We start from the raw sequence: 18,105 nt of genomic DNA, 5'->3' as shown, positions 1-18,105 counted from the left end.
TGCAGACACCTATGTACAATGTGAGGAGAGTACGCTTGCCTTGCTTTCCTTCTTGGCTCAGAATAACCACAAAGTTTCTAAGAAAAAGCTTCAATACTGTAGACCCAAGGTGACCTACCTCGGTCATCTTTTGTCTAAGGAGGGGCGTGCATTAACCTCAGATCGAATTCAGGCGATTTTAGACACACCAGTCCCCCGCACTCAGAGAGATGTACGTGCCTTTATAGGATTAAGGTCCTTTTGTAGACAGTGGATCATGGGATTTTCGCACATTATAAAGCCGTTGTTAGCATTACTGTCCAAAACTACACCAATGCCCCTCGAATGGACAGATGAATGTCAAAATGCTTTTGATCAATTGAGACAAGCCCTTTGCTCTGCACCCGTGTTAGGTACATCAGATTATACAAAGATCTTCACGTTGTACGTGCACGAGAAAGATGGGTGCGCGTTATCAGTGTTAGTGCAGGCACACGGGGACAAGCAGAGGCCATGTGCATACTTTTCAGCGGTTCTTGACCCTGTAGCACGAGGGTTGCCTGGGTGCTTTCGAGCAGTTGCAGCAACAGCGGTAGCTATACGACAGAGTGAGGGAATAGTTTTATCGCACAAATTGTTGGTGTTAGTTCCTCACGCAGTAGATGCCCTGTTGAATCAAACGAAAACACAGTATCTCACGAGTGCACGTTTGACAGGATATGAGCTCACACTCCTGGCGCCACATATTACACTGAAAAGATGCGCTACCCTGAACCCTGCCACTTTATTACCCTATCCGGTTGAGGAGGGTCAGGAAGAAAAACATCACGATTGTGTTTTCCTGACCGAGTAACAGACAGAGGGTCGTGTCGACTTACAGGATATGCCACTTCCAGATGTGGATGGGGAACTGTGGGTTGATGGATCGTGTTTGAGGTTGCCAGATGGCACGACCTCTGCAGCATATGCGATCACGACACTTAAGACAGTGGTAGAAACAGCGAGAATACCACAGAAATCTGCTCAAGCAGCAGAGCTGATAGCCTTGACAAGAGCTTGCGAACTGAGTGCTGGCCTATGTGTGAACATATACACAGACAGCCGGTACGCCTTCGGAGTAGCGCATGATTTAGGGCTACTCTGGAGAGAACGTGGGTTTTAGACTTCTCATGGAGTACACATTATGCACGGAGAACTGGTGCGTGATCTCCTAAACGCGTTGCTTTGTCCAAAGAAAGTAGCGATAATTAAATGCAGTGCACATAAAAAGATCACTGATAAAGTGGGTCAAGGCAATGCTTTTGCAGACAGCATAGCAAGACAAACAGCTATGTCCCGAACTGACTCCCCCATGTATGTAACTAAATCACAGGCTGAGCGATGGTATGATGCTAGAGCGGAGATACTAGATATCCAAAAATCAGCGACTGAATCAGAACTTGCGGCATGGGCAGCAGAGGGGGTACTAGATGATGAGGGTTGTTGGAGGAGCAAGGACATGGAGAGATGGAAATTGCCTGCAGCTTACTTGCAGGCGATGGTCCAGATGACACACGGATTAGCGCATGTAGGAGCTCTTGCAATTACTCAATTGTTAACACGAGTTTGGGAGCATCCTGAGATTGCCAATACTGCCAAGAGAGTAGTGCAGACCTGCTTGATATGTTTACAGCACAATCCTGCAAAAGGGACTCATACTCCGAAAGGAGGGTTCGTTCCACCTTCTGCACCATTCGAGGTACTTCAAATGGATTATATCCAGCTTGAGCGTTGCAATAACCTTAAGTATGTCTTAGTGGTGGTGTGTGCTTTTAGCAAATGGGTTGAGGCCTTCCCCACGAAAGATAATACAGCTTTGACAACAGCTAAGGTGTTGCTCAAGGAGTACTTTCCTCGATTTGGAGTTTGCAAATTTTTGTGGAGTGATAATGGGCCTCATTTCGTTGGGAAAATTGTGGAGTATGTACTGAAGGGGTTGGGGATCCAGCAGAAGTTTCATGCTGTGTTCCACCCTCAGTCAGCAGGTCTTGTCGAGCGGTACAATGCTACGTTGAAGTTGAAACTGGCTAAGATTGTGGCGTCCACGTCATTGAAGTGGCCGGATGCCTTGCCGCTAGCATTGCTCTCTCTTAGATCAGTGCCCCACTCTCGAACAGGCCTCACACAATATGAAGTGGTGTTCGGAAGGCCTATGAACATATGGGGAGTGCCTAAGCCGCGATTGATACATGATGTGCCTTGCATAATGATGAACGATTATTTGGCACGATTAACAAATGATTTGCTTTCTATTCATCAACAGGTTCGAGAAGCGCTCCCTGAAAATTCTACTGGAGAGGCTCACAATCTTCGTCCTGGCGATTTTGTGATGGTGAAGTCGTTTGAGAGGGCGAATAGCTTGGAACCGAGGTGGCGTGGCCCCGAGCAAGTCCTCCTGGCAACTCGAACAGCTGTGCGAGTGACCAACAGAAAGCGGTGGGTACACTCAACTCACTGCCGCCGTGTCTCTCCGGATCTGGTGAATCCTACTGTGCTGTCCGACTACAAAGAAATTTTGGATAAAGAAAAGAGCCCAGCTGTGACATCGGCCGAATCTGAGGGAGCCTTTCCGGACCACACTGTTTCTGGACGACAGCGCTACGATCTGCGGCCAAGATAGGAAGAAGATTTTTGTGCGAGACTGGTTGGTTACCGCTCTGGGGTTTGTGAAACGGAAGCCAGGAATCTCAAGGGGGGGGGATCAGTTCTGCCAAGAGTAGCGACACCCGTCTTGACCCCGGAGAAGAAAACAACGGCTACCTCGGAGCTCAGCACCATTGTTTTTCATTTTTGTAGTTGAACATTTGAGACATTGTGAACTCTTGAACTATGGCGTCTTCTGCATCACGAGATAAAAGAATTCTTGGTGCCATCTTGTTCGTACTGACAATCGTGGTGATAGCGGTAATAGCCTGGGTAGTAGAACTTGTGGTGCCTGTACGAGAACATTTGCTGCCGACTACCCCGGCTCCATCTGAACATTTTCACTTCACCTTGCCCTACCATGAAGAACGGCACCGACATACTTACCTGAACAATAGCTTTATTCAGATTTTGCATCATACTCATAACATGACGAACACTTCTAATTGCTGGGTTTGTGGGATGTTGCCTGGTCATCAGAAGAAAGGGGGCACCCCGCTTATCCCACTCCCATTTTCCCATAACGGGTCCTGTAATGCTTGGTATACTCTCCTATTCACTTTACGATGGCCAACGAAAGGGGGGGGTGCTTTTCCGTCTGAATAAAATATGCCACCATGATAAAGATGGTTATCCACGAGCTGAGGGTACACGATTTGAATGGGAAGAGTATCGCCCCGATAATATGTCTGCACCCCAAATTTACAGTAATCAAAGGAATATTAATATGTCTAGCTCACATGTTATAAATGGTATAAACACTAAGGCTGATTTGTGCATACGTAATAAAGGTACAATCCCGGTTGGGCAAAGTGAATGTAACACCACACTTACATTTGACAGTCCGAATGTCATCTCGTTTGCGGCATCCTGTAATACCTACTTTATTTGCAGAACTAAAGGTTATCATCAGCTCCCTTTAGGATGGTTAGGCACATGCTATGTATCCTTTGTATTGCCCCCTGTATTCATTGCCCCACCAATGTATCACAATGACTACGTGCTTTATCACGATTTTGTGTTGAATCGAGTTAAACGAACTGTGGTTCTGGATGACATAGACCAGACCGATACTGCCTTACAACAATATGTAGACTTTAATTTAGAACTGTCTTCCTTTGTGGGGGCTGCCTTGAACAGTCGGAAAATACGACGACTGACTCGTGTTGTCGAGGCTGTAGCTAATGACACTGCTATTGCATTGGGGAACATAACGGAAGAACTCCAGATTTCTAGAATCGTTACGCTCCAGAATCGTATGGTTCTAGATGTGGTTCTAGCTGACCGTGGGGGGGCATGTAGAATCATCGGAAGTAGCTGCTGCGTTTACGTGCCTGATAATTCGCCTTCTGTTTACGATGCCATCTCAAAGCTCCACAAAATAGCTGCTGAAATACACCCGGACAATGGTACTTGGACCCTTTCGGGGTGGTTCTGGTCGATGATTACCACTTGGGGTTGGAAACTGTTGACAATTTTATGCATCATTGTTGGGATACTGTTCTTTGTATGTTTATGTATACAATGCGGCCCTGCCTTATGTTCTGTGTGTTTATCAGCTTGCATTCCATCCAGACGAGCTCTTGCCCAAAATGAAATGATGCTTCATAAAGAAGTTGCTCAAATAATGTTAATTGATATTGAAGATGAGTATCCTGACTATGTCCAATATGAGGTAGCTTCAGCTAAACGCTAAAAGGGTCGTCTGTCGTAATTTGACAATGGCCGGGTTAGCGCTTAGCTTTGCTACACGTTATTCCCCTTAACTTGACCATATTATAAAACGCCATTTTGTATGTTACGGCGGCCATTTTAGGGAATGAGCTGCCTCGTGGTCAGCATGACCTTTAGTCCTTTGTCCGTGCCACTGACCATCCGAGTTTGCCCAGCAACAGGCTATTTTTAGTAACGGTCAAGCCTGTACATGCGCAGTCCCAACTGACCAGTCACCCCTCAGGAATGTTCTGCCAAAACTGACCAGTGGAGTTGTAACCCCTCCCATGAGTTGGCTGTGCTCCAAAAATGACCATATATGTACATAAAGCTCTGTAACCTTGTACCGCCTACCTTTTATTACCTGTAAAAATGTATAAAAGAAGGAATCACACCAACGTTCGGTGTGATACTTCTTGCATTGCCGAAGGGTGCTGTAGGAATGTACCACCACCCCATGGGGTCTTAATAAACTTGCCTTTTGTACTTTTCAGTTTCCGTGCCAACAGTTCTTTGGTGTAAGTGGGTATTTCTGTGGAGCATGTAGGCCTTGGGAACCCAGTACCACAGTGCTGTGGCCCCGCGCCGCAAGACACAGCCACAGGACAAAAAATAACATTATCTGCAGTTAGAGCATTTTATTTTTCACCCGCCTCTGTGCGCAGTGGGGCGACACTTGCCACTGTTTCATTGTTACTCAAAGAAAATACAGGATAGACTATTAGCATTTAGAAATCAAACTCTAGGAGAAGTCATTGGCATAGCTAAATAAATAGAATGTTGATTGTGGTCTGCAAAAGTAATGTCATCTGATAATTCACAGTTGCTCTCTGTATGCATTGTGAATGAAAAAAAATTGATTTTAAAAGGGGTGATGACTTTTCACTGCTTAATACTGATTTTAGGGCAAAACAAAAAGTTTCTGTAAAGAAGAATTCTTTGTGTTACAGATGTGTATCTAAAACACATCTTGGAAATTATGGTGGTTGTCCTGCTGAAGAAAAAAAAAATCTGAAATGTTGGTAGGGGACCCCGGAAGAGGGGGCCCGGGCGGGGCGGAGCGAGGAGGCCAGTGAAGAAGGTGGGGGTTGGTTGGGGGAGGGGGGTCAGGGTGTTTGGAAGTGAAACAGAGCCGGAGGACACCAAATCCCTGCCAGGGGCTGCCAGGTAAATATGTATCCATCCTCAGAGGTTTATTATTTTAAGGATATATATTGGCGTGGTGGCCCCTGGGGTTTGGTGGCCCTGTGCAGGTGCACAGCTTGCACATGCCTAAGGCCGCCCCTGGTTGACATAAAAACAGGTAAAGTTAACGGGACTTTTGCTATAGTCCACATTAGACAAGTTGAATTGTACATGATGGCCGATTCAGGTTCACCAATAACAATCTAAGCGGATCCCACCTTTTACGAACATTGGAATAAGGTTGACTTGTTAAAGTCGAGTGAATCTGAAAGGGTTTGCTGAATCTGATATTACCATGATATAGGTTATTTTAAGGATATTCTTGGATTCAAAGGATGTTTAATTAGAACAAAAATGTATGAGGCTGAAAAGGGAAGGAATATAGTTGGACTCTCTTATGGCAAGATTAGCCACTCAGGGTGCTATAATTTCGGAAGAGGCTGCTCCAACTGACTCTGTCGATAAGGGGGTAGAACTGGCAGTATAAAAGAACAGAAATATAATATCAATTGTGACAAAGTTTTCGCCGCACTCAATGTTATACCCTCAAATAGAAGAATGCTCACTCCCAGGGCCAATCGTTCAAAAAGCCCCCAAAAGACCAATTGAAAACGTGGAAAGGAGGAGCATAAACAGATAAACTTATTGCTATGAATACATAATGTAATTTGTTCAATAGAAAGGGCAACTAAAGGAGACTGCAACAACAAAATAACAATATGAAACATCAAAAGATCTATATCATTTTATTTAAAATTCATCTTTTATTCCTTCTTTTCTTGCACATAAAGATAGGAACAAGAATACAGTCAAGGACACAGCCAAATACACAGCCAACACGTTTCGTCCTCTTACCCAAGGACTTCCTCAGGGCAGATTTTCTTGTTCTCTGTAACCCATCATTACCAGGCTTCCATTATTCTTTCAATATTCCCTAAAACCTAGAGGGGGGCATTCCCTGCATCCGGCACTCCAAGAGATGCCCATGAGTACCACTCCTTATTGCAGCCAAATACGTTCCATTTCTGTTTTTTTATGTTTTTATCGTTGGACAAACCAGTCATACACCTGACACTGTTTAGATGGCAGGACTACCTTTTCTCAGGACCTGGCGTCCACTGCACACTAGTGAAACAAACCTATGCTACTACTAATTTTTCTATTAGAGCAGCAGCCTACTCTAGTTATACAATTGAACCACTTATTAAGGATTTTCAAAGACTGGTGGAGCTCCTGGAGTAAGGAGCAGAGTTAACTTTTATATTGGGATCCAGATCCAGAACTTGCTGCCGAAGGCAGCAGTACCAGTCTTTTTTTATCAGAGGACAAAAGGAGTATAGTCAATCTTGCTTCAGGTACAAAAGAGGTCAGCAGATTTCAGACATGTACTAGATCTAAAGACAGTGACCGCTTAGATTCCTTATGGGAAGTTCAAGATGCGGATGCTTCGAGTAATTCTGCCATTTGTAAGTAAGGGAGCTTTCCTAGAAACCTTGAACCTTTTGGACACACATCTTCATGTGCTGGTCCATCCAGCATCTCAAATATATTAATGCATTTGTGCCCATGGGAAACATTTTCAGTTCAATTAACTTCCATCTGGCATTTCATCTTCCCCTAGAGTATTGAAAGATGTGAGCTTCTTTAATATGGGTAATAGATTCCAGGGGAATTGAGTCATTTCCTTTCTTTAGTGACTGGCTTGTTTGCTGTTCTTCTTTTCCCAAAGCACAACAGCATGTGGAAGAAGTATGTAAGCCGCTTCAATGACATGGATTATTGTTAAACTATGTGAGGTTCTATCTCTCTTTGACTCAAGTCCTACAATTCCCTGGATTTTACTTCAAAACAGTCATGAGAGGTGCATCTGCCTGAATCAAGGAAGATGACATTTATCAAGTAACTATCATCCCTCCTGACCTGTACACTTCTGTCAGCCTGGGAATGGATGAGAAAACACAGCTCAAGGGCATCTGCTCTCACCATCCTACCATGATCCAAGAAACACAAGTATCCCCCTAAGAGCAACCTGTTGAGCTACTGAGACCCAAGGTCAGTAGCAGGTGACAATGAATCCACAGATGCAGCAGGCACTGCAGTGCTGGTAGAAAGAGAGGGACATGACTCAGGGATTTATCTTGCAGAATAGTCATCATAGATTCTAGCGGGTTGAAGTAGGGTGCCTCTCAGAAAGAATCCCCAATACGGCTAAAAGGGTCTGTCCATTTATCTGTCTCTTCATCCAATTGGAGGGAACTAAAAGTTGCTCACCTGGCACTCTTGAAGGTGGCTCCAAACAGACCTGAGAACACTTGTGGCAGCCTACACAGCAACCCCAGACGTAAGCCTATTCCCTGCTGACGAAGGGTAACGACCCAGAAACACGTGTCCAGGGATGGCCGGGGCGATCCCGCTGGTGGGTGGAGCAGTGTGCGACCCCATGGATTAACGCTACTAGATCAGCACAGGAAACCGAGTATCATCCCGCTGGTTGTCGAGTTCAGGCGCTAAGGTGCTGGTCTTTGGGAAGGACCAAGATGTCTGGTCGAGTGAGTGGTGGCCTCCCTCTCTTGGTGCTTGCCCCACCCCCTCTCAATCTGCCAGAAATCTGGGTGTGGTGTTTGATACGTCACTCTCGATGTCCCTTCAGGTGAATCGGACGGTTGCAACCTGTTGGGGAGTAATCAGAACACTCAATAGAATTCGCAGCTATTTGTCCCTTCAAGCACGTAAGCAGATTGCAGTCGCCCTTGTTGGTTCCAGGTTAGATTACTGCAACTCTCTCTACATGGAGTGCAACAAGGGCCTTATACATCGGCTGCAAATCGTGCAGAATGCTGCTGCACGTTTTGTCCTAGATCTTCCTAGGACATCTTCTGCTACTACTGCGAGGAGAGACCTCCATTGGCTGCCTATTCAGCACAGAATTTACTTTAAAATTCTGTGCCTGACCTATAGAGCCCTCGAGGATGGACCTAAAGGCGCCATCAGCTCCCTGCTTACTCGCTACCATCCCACAAGGTGTCTCCGATCTTCGGGACTTTTCCAGCTTGTTGTCCCCCGTTTCAAGCTCACCAGATGGGAGCCAGGGCCTTCTCTGTCGCTGCCCCCCAGCTCTGGAACAGCGTGCCCATGGAGATCAAAACTCTACCTTCCCTGGATCTGTTCAAAAAGGCCTTAAAAACATGGTGCTTTTCAAGAGCTTACATGGGTTGAACTGCAGGCTTTTGTTATGAGCTGGTTTTGGAATTAGGCGCCTTGACGCCCATTGGGCTAAGTTTGCGCATGACAAGATTCCTTTATTATTATTAAGTGCCCTGGCACTGGAGATTGGGCTATGAGCAGAAGTCAACCTGTTATCACCAAGGACAGTGTTTCTATCAGGGAGACAGAAATTGGCAGCAGACCATCTGAGCAGAGTGTTTCCTTTGAATAACATGTTTGGTCTTCAGGAGGCAGACATCTTTGCTTTGCAGAAACATGTTGTACTGCTTTATTTCTGCACAATTACTCCCTACCTAGAGGAATGTTGTATAGATACAATGCCATTCAAGTGGCCCAAAACCATGCTACATGCTTTACCTCCTATTTCCATGATCCCAAGGGTGTTACAGAAGATCATGGAGAACAACACAACACAACACAACACCACTATGAGTGGTTTCGTGCTGGAAATGACCTCCCTTTTAGACTAGCTGGTCAGTGTTTATAGCCTTTAGGTTCTACGCTCAGTGGATAGATAAAACAGATGACTATCTCTGCTTATGAAATGCAAGGAAAGACTGTGATGGGATATTTAAAACAAAGGTCAACAAGAGAAATTGTTGCTTCCTGGGCATCATTGAAGGTTGCATTTATGTTGGACATATGCAATGAAGCTGCCTGTTCTACCCCCACACATTCATAAATCACATTGGACTTAAATTGGAGAGGGGATGGCTCTACTGCATTCCGAACGTCTGTTTTGGGTTACACAATGAACTGATAATGCTTACATTATCTAATTTCTCATCTATCTGTTAGTTAATTTATAAGCCACAGCAATTATTTAGCAAGTGTCATTTATGCAGTTGAAGAGTGCGCTTGGGGTTCAGCTTATGGTTTAGAAATGTGGCGAGGATTGATTGATGAGGAGGAAATGGTCCCGTTACTTACCGGTAAACTTCATTACTCTGAGTGTAGGTCTTCCTCAAAGTCCACCATTCCTCCCTTCCTTCCCAGTTGGCTACAGCTTTAAATAGACCATATTACCTGGGTTTCCAGGAAGTGAGGTTGGCTGACTTCCTGTTAGTCGTGTGTTATATGAGGAAACTGGCCATGTTAATGTGATGGGAATTATGAAGTATTTTAGCTTGGTAACTTTTTGTCCAGAAGACTGTTTACTCATGTCAGAAGGACTTTGACAAGGAAGGCCCAGACTCGAAGTAATGACGTTTAACGATAAGCAATGTTGGATTGGAATTTTTGGCAGCCTGGCACTGCCAGATGTGCCAACTAGAAACGGCCAGCAGGTCGGACATTTTTAGGGCTCATCTGAGAGAGAATTTGATGTTGGTTGGAAGGCATTTTGTTAGTTTACACTGGGCTTAGAGCCCGTCCATTGCTTAATATTAATTGGCTTCATTGTCACTCATTTCCTTGCTTCTCTTTGATCCGCGCATGCTGGTTTAATTTCCTCTTCATGTGTTTGTCACTCCACTGGCGCTAGGCCGAAGTACTTGTGTTCTTCCACTGTCGTGTAGTTCCTACTAATCCGCTGGATCTGCTTATTGTTTGGACAACATAAACTAAGGCCAAGGGCATGGTGTCAAGACTAATTCCAGAAACATCCGCAGGAGATGACCAGCTGACCCACAGTGCCACCGTAAGCCCCCGTAACCTACCAGGGAGCAGATAATTTATGGCAACCACTGAATATGACAACCCTGATGACTCAAGGATCGTGGAAACAGTACTGAATCTTTTACTCAGTCAATCATCCTTGCTTTCTATCAGAGATGTATATAGGATACACAGCGGGCGTTGTCAATATATTTAATAAACCAACGTTATTCTTGTATAAAATACATGTGCTGCACTGATTAGGAGACAGAAGCAAATAAAGGAGGTTACAAGCACCAAAAGAGAGCACAATAGATACCTCGTGCATAGAGAAGGATAGTACATGATGCTCAAGGCGTCCTGATAATGTCGTGTGAAGCTGGATGTGTAAAAAAACTAGTTTCAGAGAAACAAATCCAACATTGTCGTGCATGCAAATGTATACAAAAGTTCACAGCAGAAATAAAAAATTTCTCGGACAATGTAAGAAATAAGCTGCTTCGGCTACATGGGCCTAACTCTGGAATATAACACCACTGCTAAAGCTTTCGGAACTTCTTTTTTTGTTTAGTTGAACCACTCCATAAGAGTTTGTGCTTGCAACCCATCTCCCCCTGTGACACTCTCTCAAATGCAACTGCTTTTGCCCCTGTTGTAAGGTCATCCTATAGTGCCCTGACCAGACCCATTTTTTTCTGACTGGTACTGGTGGTAACTGACTGACTATCCCTAGGTTCTGTCTAATCAGCCCAGACCAGTGCTTTGTTGAAAACACACACATGCATTAGGGTACACTATGTATTAGGGTACACTTATCATTGGAATGACCTACCTTGTAAATCCCTAATAGAAAATTGGGCCAGGGGATTCAAACTACCTATAAGTCCCTAGTATTTAATTGGGCATGGCAGTTTTGAGGCCAGCAGCCTTTTCTGTAGTTGCATGTGTGCACTGCTGAGCGTCTCGGGTCATTTTAAAAGCCGCCCTGTGTTGCAGCACTGTTTTTAAAAGTAAATTTACTGCAAAGTCGACTTTGGTCGTAGGGGCACTTGAAAAGTGATAATCTACAATATTGTTGCATGTTCAATAACCCCAGGGGGTCATGTAATCATGAGCAAGGTCCTTATAAAAGATGTTTTATATGTCCTGGGGATAGAGACATTGCACATTTCACTTCCCCCAGTGTAGAAAAGTGCCTCTCAAAATCGACTTGGTTCTATGTGGAGTGAGGATCTACACTATTTTTACCTATTCAGGGCCATCAATGTCTACCCTATGTGTCCTCAGGGTGTGGGGGGTCATGTAACTATAAGCAGGGCCCTTATAAAAGATGCTTTATATGGCCTGGTGATGGAGAATTGCACATTTCAGTTTCCTCATTGTAGATGCCTAGCCCAATTGAATAAAATTGCAATAGTTTATGAGCACATAAGTCTTGCTAGGAGGAAATGGATATCATTCAAAGACTTAGAAGAATCCAACACTATGCTATTAAATTTATCCTAACTTGTACAGAAAGAAGTTATAAGACATTCTTGTCTGTAAGCCAAAATTCAGCCATCCTGCAGTCTTCCCTAATTGGTCAGTTAACAGGATTATCCAGGCTGCTTTGATGAAGTGAAAAGTGGCTCACCCAGGGAGAGGCTATCTGCTGGTAAGAGCTCTGCTGCATAAGAATGCCAGAGGAGGGGGCGGGGAGGGGGGGGGGGTCGTAAAGCATGAAGCTTCAAGGGAGGAATAGGACAGGCATGGAATGTCAGGTCCATCTACCCCAACCCCCTCTGACCCAGCAGATAGGAGGCTTAAGAGCTATTGAAATGAGCCATACGGAGAGTTGGTTTAGTTAGCTCGTCATACTCTAGTGAGATTTCAGCCATGTTGAATTTTGGAGGAATAGTTCTTTATGGGAGAAGATTATGCCATACTTTGAAAGAAGTGGTCATGCTCTGGGGTGTTGCTTTGCACCCCATAGGACAGGAAGGCCCTCTTATGTGACCCCAGAGAACACTGAAGAAATATATGAGAGGGGCAAAGTCTCTCAGCTCTGCTTCTTGAAGGAGAAGAAGGGTTGCCTAGCTGGAAACTTGATTTGCACCACTTGGCCGTGCATTCTGACGGCACCTGCTGCATTATCCGGAGCAACAACCCTGTGGATGTACTTTGCTTCTGAAGGATTAAAGAGTGGACTCTCTGTAAGTTACAGGTTAACATCACCACCAAGAGTCCACTGCCTGGAGTGTGTCCAATGGATGTTTAATGGTTTTGTTGAGGTGCATTGTGGGAATTGTGGTCCCAAACTTTCAAGGACCATCTTGGAGCTTCCAGACTCTGGGAATGTGTTTTGGACACTTTGGACCCTCAAGAGAAAGAAGTTCCAGAAGTTTGGCACAACTTTGGAAAAAAGCTCCAAAAAGTGACCGACTCAACCGCGAGGACCAAGGTGGATACCTTCAATCACGACCCGGCCTGGATTCCAGGTTCATCCCACTGAAGAGTTTGACCGGGAGCTCCCTGAAAGTCAAGCCAGCGAACCCTCATCTAATCTGGACTGGTGAGGAGTATTGAGGGACCTAGTGGAAAAGCTCCAGAAAAGTTTCTATGACTGAAGGTAATATTTTGACGAGAGCCCAACGCTCCTTGTTTCCTTGCAGGGCGCCATCACGGTTGGCCTGAATGTTTGACTGTGTCCCAGAGTGGCGCTATAGGTTTCTAAGTGCTAGAAATTGTTTAACCTTTAAAAATTAATATCTCTGGTTCCGTACATTGGAAGTTTGTCATTTTGGTGTAATTTCAAAGATAAAAATGTTTCCTATTATTTATAAATCGAGGTGGGATTTTTATTGAATGTTGTGCCTTAATTGTTTACTGAATTGGTGTTTTTAAATGTTTTACATACTTGTCTCCTAAGTTAAGCCTGCCTGCCCACAGCCAAGCTGCAAAGGGTTCAGCATGGGAATAATTTATTGAGGCCTATACTGGATCCTAGATGGTGTTGGTGACCTTATTGCCAGTGGTAGATGCTTATTTGCCATTACTAATAACTCAACTTTACAACAGTCCCGCTCTTTGTTGTTTCACCCATATCCTAGAACACATGGAGCAGTGAAGGTATCATGATAATTGAAGACCTGTTAACGAAGGGGCAACTCAAGTCGTTTATAGACCTACATAAGATCTTTGACCTTCCCCAGTCCCAATGCTGGAGATAAAACGATCGACACACTGCTGGAACCATTCTCATCAGTGGTAAATTTGTAAAAACATGAGTGCCGGGCTCTCATCAGGAGGAAGATTACACCAGCCCATTTCTCCTGCTAGCGGCGCCGAAAAAAGAACAAACAATTAACCATGAAAGTGGGGAGAGGATGTGGTGTAATGGCAAGAGCAGCAGACTTTCGGAGCTGGGAAACCAGGTTAGAGTCTCTGAGTGGGCTCAACATCGTGTAGCAAAATCGGCAGAAAACCGGCCCTGGCAAAGAACTCGGTGGCACCCCCACGGGGGAGGGGCGAACACTTTGCCAGGGCTGATTTTGGTTCCCAGTCCGGCCCTGCGCAGGATCACTGCAGTATGTGGTGAAAAGTATGTTTTTTTTTTCACAGAGTTTTATATAGCGCGAACTTGACCCAAATCGGGTATCAAAGAGCTTTACATAGCACCAGTTGCATTACATGAGGACACATATTTCTGTTACTGCTTTTGTCAATAGATCAAAATAGATACAAAAACACATCATTGTAACACTCAGGCCACTGTTCACTAAAGAAAAGAAAATATCAGCCGACACAGAAAACATACCACACTCAGGCGGACCATGAAGAAAGAAATCTACTGCGCCTTACATAGACTGAAATCTGTAGAGTTTCCAGGCGAGGTAGATGTAGGAGACCCTCATAACACATTACATGCCGGAGAGGAAAAACATCAGTTGTCAAATTGACGATCAAGAAAAATAAGCACAATCAAATGGGGGGGGGGGGCACGAGCAGCTCCCTCTAGACAGAGTTCTACTGTGGATGCTGGGACCTGCAGTCCCATTTTGTAATGGTATACATAGGACTACAAGTTCCACAATGCAGCGTTAAAACCTGACCTACATTAGGTACTGTTTCTAGACCTAAGAAATATAACAGCTCTGATGAGAATGGTAAGCCGTGTACTTCCGGGTGAATGGTTCTTTTGATTACAAGTTTCCTTTTTCAAGAAAGTACACAGCAGCTTCAATTGAAAAGGCACAAATCCGTTCCAAAAGATGAATCATTTACAAAATGTCCACTGTAGCTTTTGGAGAAATGTGGCTCAATGGTTAGTGACAGACCCTGATGCAGAAGTCTGGCCCGGGACCAGGGTTCAATTCCTGCTTTGGTGGGTCTTGGGCTCAATTTCCTCAGACCTGTTAATTCTCACCTCGGTGCCTATTCTAATCATGGGTCCCACTGGGCAATAGCTTGCTTAATCTCCCCAATAACGCTAGGATGCCTGGCTTCACCTTGGGGTGCCCAGGAGTGGGCACTTCACAGGTAAAGGCCAGGAAGGGTTCCTCAGTGGTATTCGTACAAGTGCTGAGATGCCTCTGGGTAGTTGTGCGCTATACAAGTACCTCTACATTTACAAAAGTGGTTCTAATATATATATATATATATATATTTTACAAGTCCCAAAATGCAATACAAAAAGCTGACCTTGCTGTGGTAATCTAGGAAATATAAAAGCGGTGGTGGGGTGTGCACGCCCGGGGCAGTGGTTCTTTTGCTTTCACAATGTGCCCGCAAATTCTAAACCATTACACTTAAATGAAGATGGAAAGTTTTACTTTCGGATAAAACTATTCCCCATTCTGAGTCTGCCCCAACATTCAATTTATTTAGCCTGAAAAAATGTCTATCTTAAATGCATTGTAAGTATCATGTTTCTTTGTATCTACATAATAACCCTCAATTTCACGTTTTCATTTTCAAGAACGTGCACACTAGCTTAAAATGAAAATCCAGAAATTCGTACCAAAATGAAGAAAACCTCATGAGTTTGTAGTATGTTTCACAGTGTAAAAAACTATTCAGTTTTTGAAAAAATTTAAAAAACTTCAAAAAATGTCATCCTCCCCGTCGGGGAATTGAACCCCGGTCTCCCGCGTGACAGGCGGGGATACTGACCACTATACTAACGAGGAACCGATGCATCTCGAACTGCTGGGCCGCTCCTCATGTGGCCTTCAAGCCGCCTCTTCACTATATGCTACCGGTTCGTGCCATTTATCAACTCCTTGACACCAACACAGGGGGCCACGGGCTCAACAAACACACACACACACTCTCACCATATACACACAAACACACTCCTCCCTCACACCTCACAGCAACCCTCTCGCCTCCAGGCAGACGCTCTCAGCAGCATCCCCTGATGCCAGAGTCACCACAACCAGCTCCCAGGGCTGCTTCAGACGGGGCCCCGGACTGGCTCTTCAGCCCAGGGGCCCCTGGCTCTGTCTGATGAGGGGGCATTGCAGCGGGGGCTGCACACAGGGAGGGGGGCGGGAGACACCACCCCCCTCGCCCCCGCCGGAGGAGAGAGCTGGGCTGTAAAGGTGAAGAGGGGAGGCAGGAAAAGCCCCGGCGTGTGAGGGTCCGAGAAAGAGGCGCTTTCCATTGTGAAGCAGAGGGAAAAAAAGTGAAGAGTTTGCAAAAGTCCTTCGAGCCGGATTTGAACCAGCGACCTAAGGATGACAGTCACTCCACTACAGTCCTCCGCTCTACCAACTGAGCTATCGAAGGCTCTGACAAACACAGATCGGCAGTGGGTCGAAAGCCTACGCATCTAAACAGCGTTTGTTGTGTAAACACTAGACAAAGCTGAAAACCAGACAGATATTTTAATTTGGTGGGAAATTGGGTGAGTACATTTTAATTATAAAAATGGTATTCATGTATTCTGGGGTTCATTGCTGTCTTATTAAATAATATAATGTTAATCTTCACCAGGTGTTAGTTACATTTTATGTTTTTGCTATGTAATGTTGGCAAAGGGAATTGAGTTAGTGGAGGTTACCATAGTCAGCGAGTCCCTGTCTGTGACACACAGTCAGACCCTAAGGGACACCAGGTGCTGGACTTACTTAAAGTACAGGTGCTGGCCCGTAATGCCCTGTTTTCTGACCATGTGAAAGCTCTGTGATCACAGCAATTGAGTTATCCCAGCATTGAGGGCTAACTGTACGTGGATAAATGTACCGGGTGACTCCACCGATAGAACTAAAGACAACATGTCCTGTGCTGCTTCGAATGATTCATTTCAGGTTTGTTAATTCTATTGGATCAGCTGAGCTGCAACACACTACAACTCCCAGAAATCAGTGGGGGTACTCATTTATAGCCCTCGAGAGAGGTCTGCGTCCACTGATAATCTTAACAATAAATCCTTTTTATACCTGAAAACAAACATTGAACCGTCTACCGGAGAGGAGTTCTGTATTTCCATTTCTGCCAGCCGCCCGTGGCCCTGCTGCTGAGCCCAGGGTTGGTTCATCCCTGTTGCCTGTCATGGCAGTCTGTTGGCAAGAGTATATGGCGCATGCGCAGCACCACTGTCTGGTACTTTGACGTCAGAGTGTAACACTATGGCTGTGCGAGGGGTGCTTGCTTCTCTTGTGCATGTGGAGAAGAAAACTCCAATGAAATCCTTAAAAAAAACTTTGTAACAAAAAATAATAGTGCACTGGAGATGCCGGGGATTGAACCCGGGGCCTCATACATGCAAAGCATGCGCTCTACCACTGAGCTACATCCCCTGGCTGGTAAAGGTTGACACACGTCTTAAATTATCTCTTGCTGCAGAAAGCCCTGCGGTGACAGAATGTGTGTTGTCTTGTAGTGTTCCTTCCTCTCAGGAGTTTTTATTCATCTACTGAGACAGAGCCGAGTGTGTGTGGTTTTTCGTTCTTTTCCTCATCGTTCTCCTCACAGGGAGGTAGGGGACGTGCAGTCTAGACGGACTACCTGTAGAATCCCACCCCTCCACTGTAATATGCGGTGCCAGGACCGAAGAGCATTGTAATCTTCAGTGTGGGGGCCCTTGTAAATGTATATTTGACCTCAGCAAACTCAATGCTAAAAGAAAGACGCAGGTGGGAGGAAAGAAAAGTTAAAAATAATTGGAGATGCCGGGGATTGAACCCGGGGCCTCATACATGCGAAGCATGCGCTCTACCACTGAGCTACATCCCCACATAGAAAACTTGCCACAGACATTATTTATCAAAGTCCTGATCCAAACTACAGTGAAGGGTGTATTTCTCTGCGCCTTATGTCTGACTGTGCTCCTGCTGCCTGCTGGGTCGCTGCCTACAGAGGAGGAATGTTTGCAGAGATGAGGTGTCCTGGATCTTGGCGTGTAAACCTGCAGTTCTTGCTACTCTCTGCATTCGAGGCCATGCCTCAGGTTAACTTGTAACATGACACATTTCCTTACACGAAACCTTTCAATGAGAACAGGGCCCTGGCACACGTGAGACTGGCTCTTCTGCCTGCCAGGGTAATGTTGAGATGACGTCACCACCCGCTGACAGCTCTGAAAAAATGCAACACAACTATATTTGAAAACACCACAGGAAGTGATATCACACGGCCTTTAACATTAATACCTACACAGGAAAATGAGTCAGGCCATCAAGAAGAATAAACATTGGCAAAGCCGACAAGTATCACCGATGAGACCTACACGTGGCTTCTGCA

General features: G+C 45.1%; 4 non-coding genes across 4 annotated transcripts; all 4 read right to left on the bottom strand.

Moving 5' to 3' along the window:
* Positions 1-15,476: 15,476 nt before the first annotated feature.
* On the bottom strand, positions 15,477-15,548 carry TRNAD-GUC (transfer RNA aspartic acid (anticodon GUC)). The gene has a single exon. It is a non-coding gene; the product is annotated as a tRNA-Asp (tRNA).
* A 515-nt stretch (positions 15,549-16,063) lies between these two features.
* On the bottom strand, positions 16,064-16,149 carry TRNAY-GUA (transfer RNA tyrosine (anticodon GUA)). Its single transcript is given in 2 exon segments — positions 16,064-16,099; positions 16,113-16,149. It is a non-coding gene; the product is annotated as a tRNA-Tyr (tRNA).
* A 941-nt stretch (positions 16,150-17,090) lies between these two features.
* TRNAA-UGC (transfer RNA alanine (anticodon UGC)) lies at positions 17,091-17,162 on the bottom strand. The gene has a single exon. It is a non-coding gene; the product is annotated as a tRNA-Ala (tRNA).
* A 364-nt stretch (positions 17,163-17,526) lies between these two features.
* Positions 17,527-17,598, bottom strand: TRNAA-CGC (transfer RNA alanine (anticodon CGC)). Its single transcript has one exon. It is a non-coding gene; the product is annotated as a tRNA-Ala (tRNA).
* Positions 17,599-18,105: the final 507 nt, after the last annotated feature.

This window comes from Lissotriton vulgaris, chromosome 1_1 (assembly GCF_964263255.1).
Source record: "Lissotriton vulgaris chromosome 1_1, aLisVul1.2, whole genome shotgun sequence".
In the NCBI taxonomy this organism is placed as follows: Eukaryota; Metazoa; Chordata; class Amphibia; order Caudata; family Salamandridae; genus Lissotriton; species Lissotriton vulgaris.
Note: the sequence above shows the minus strand (reverse complement) of the source record. Positions and strands in the feature narration are given on the sequence as shown.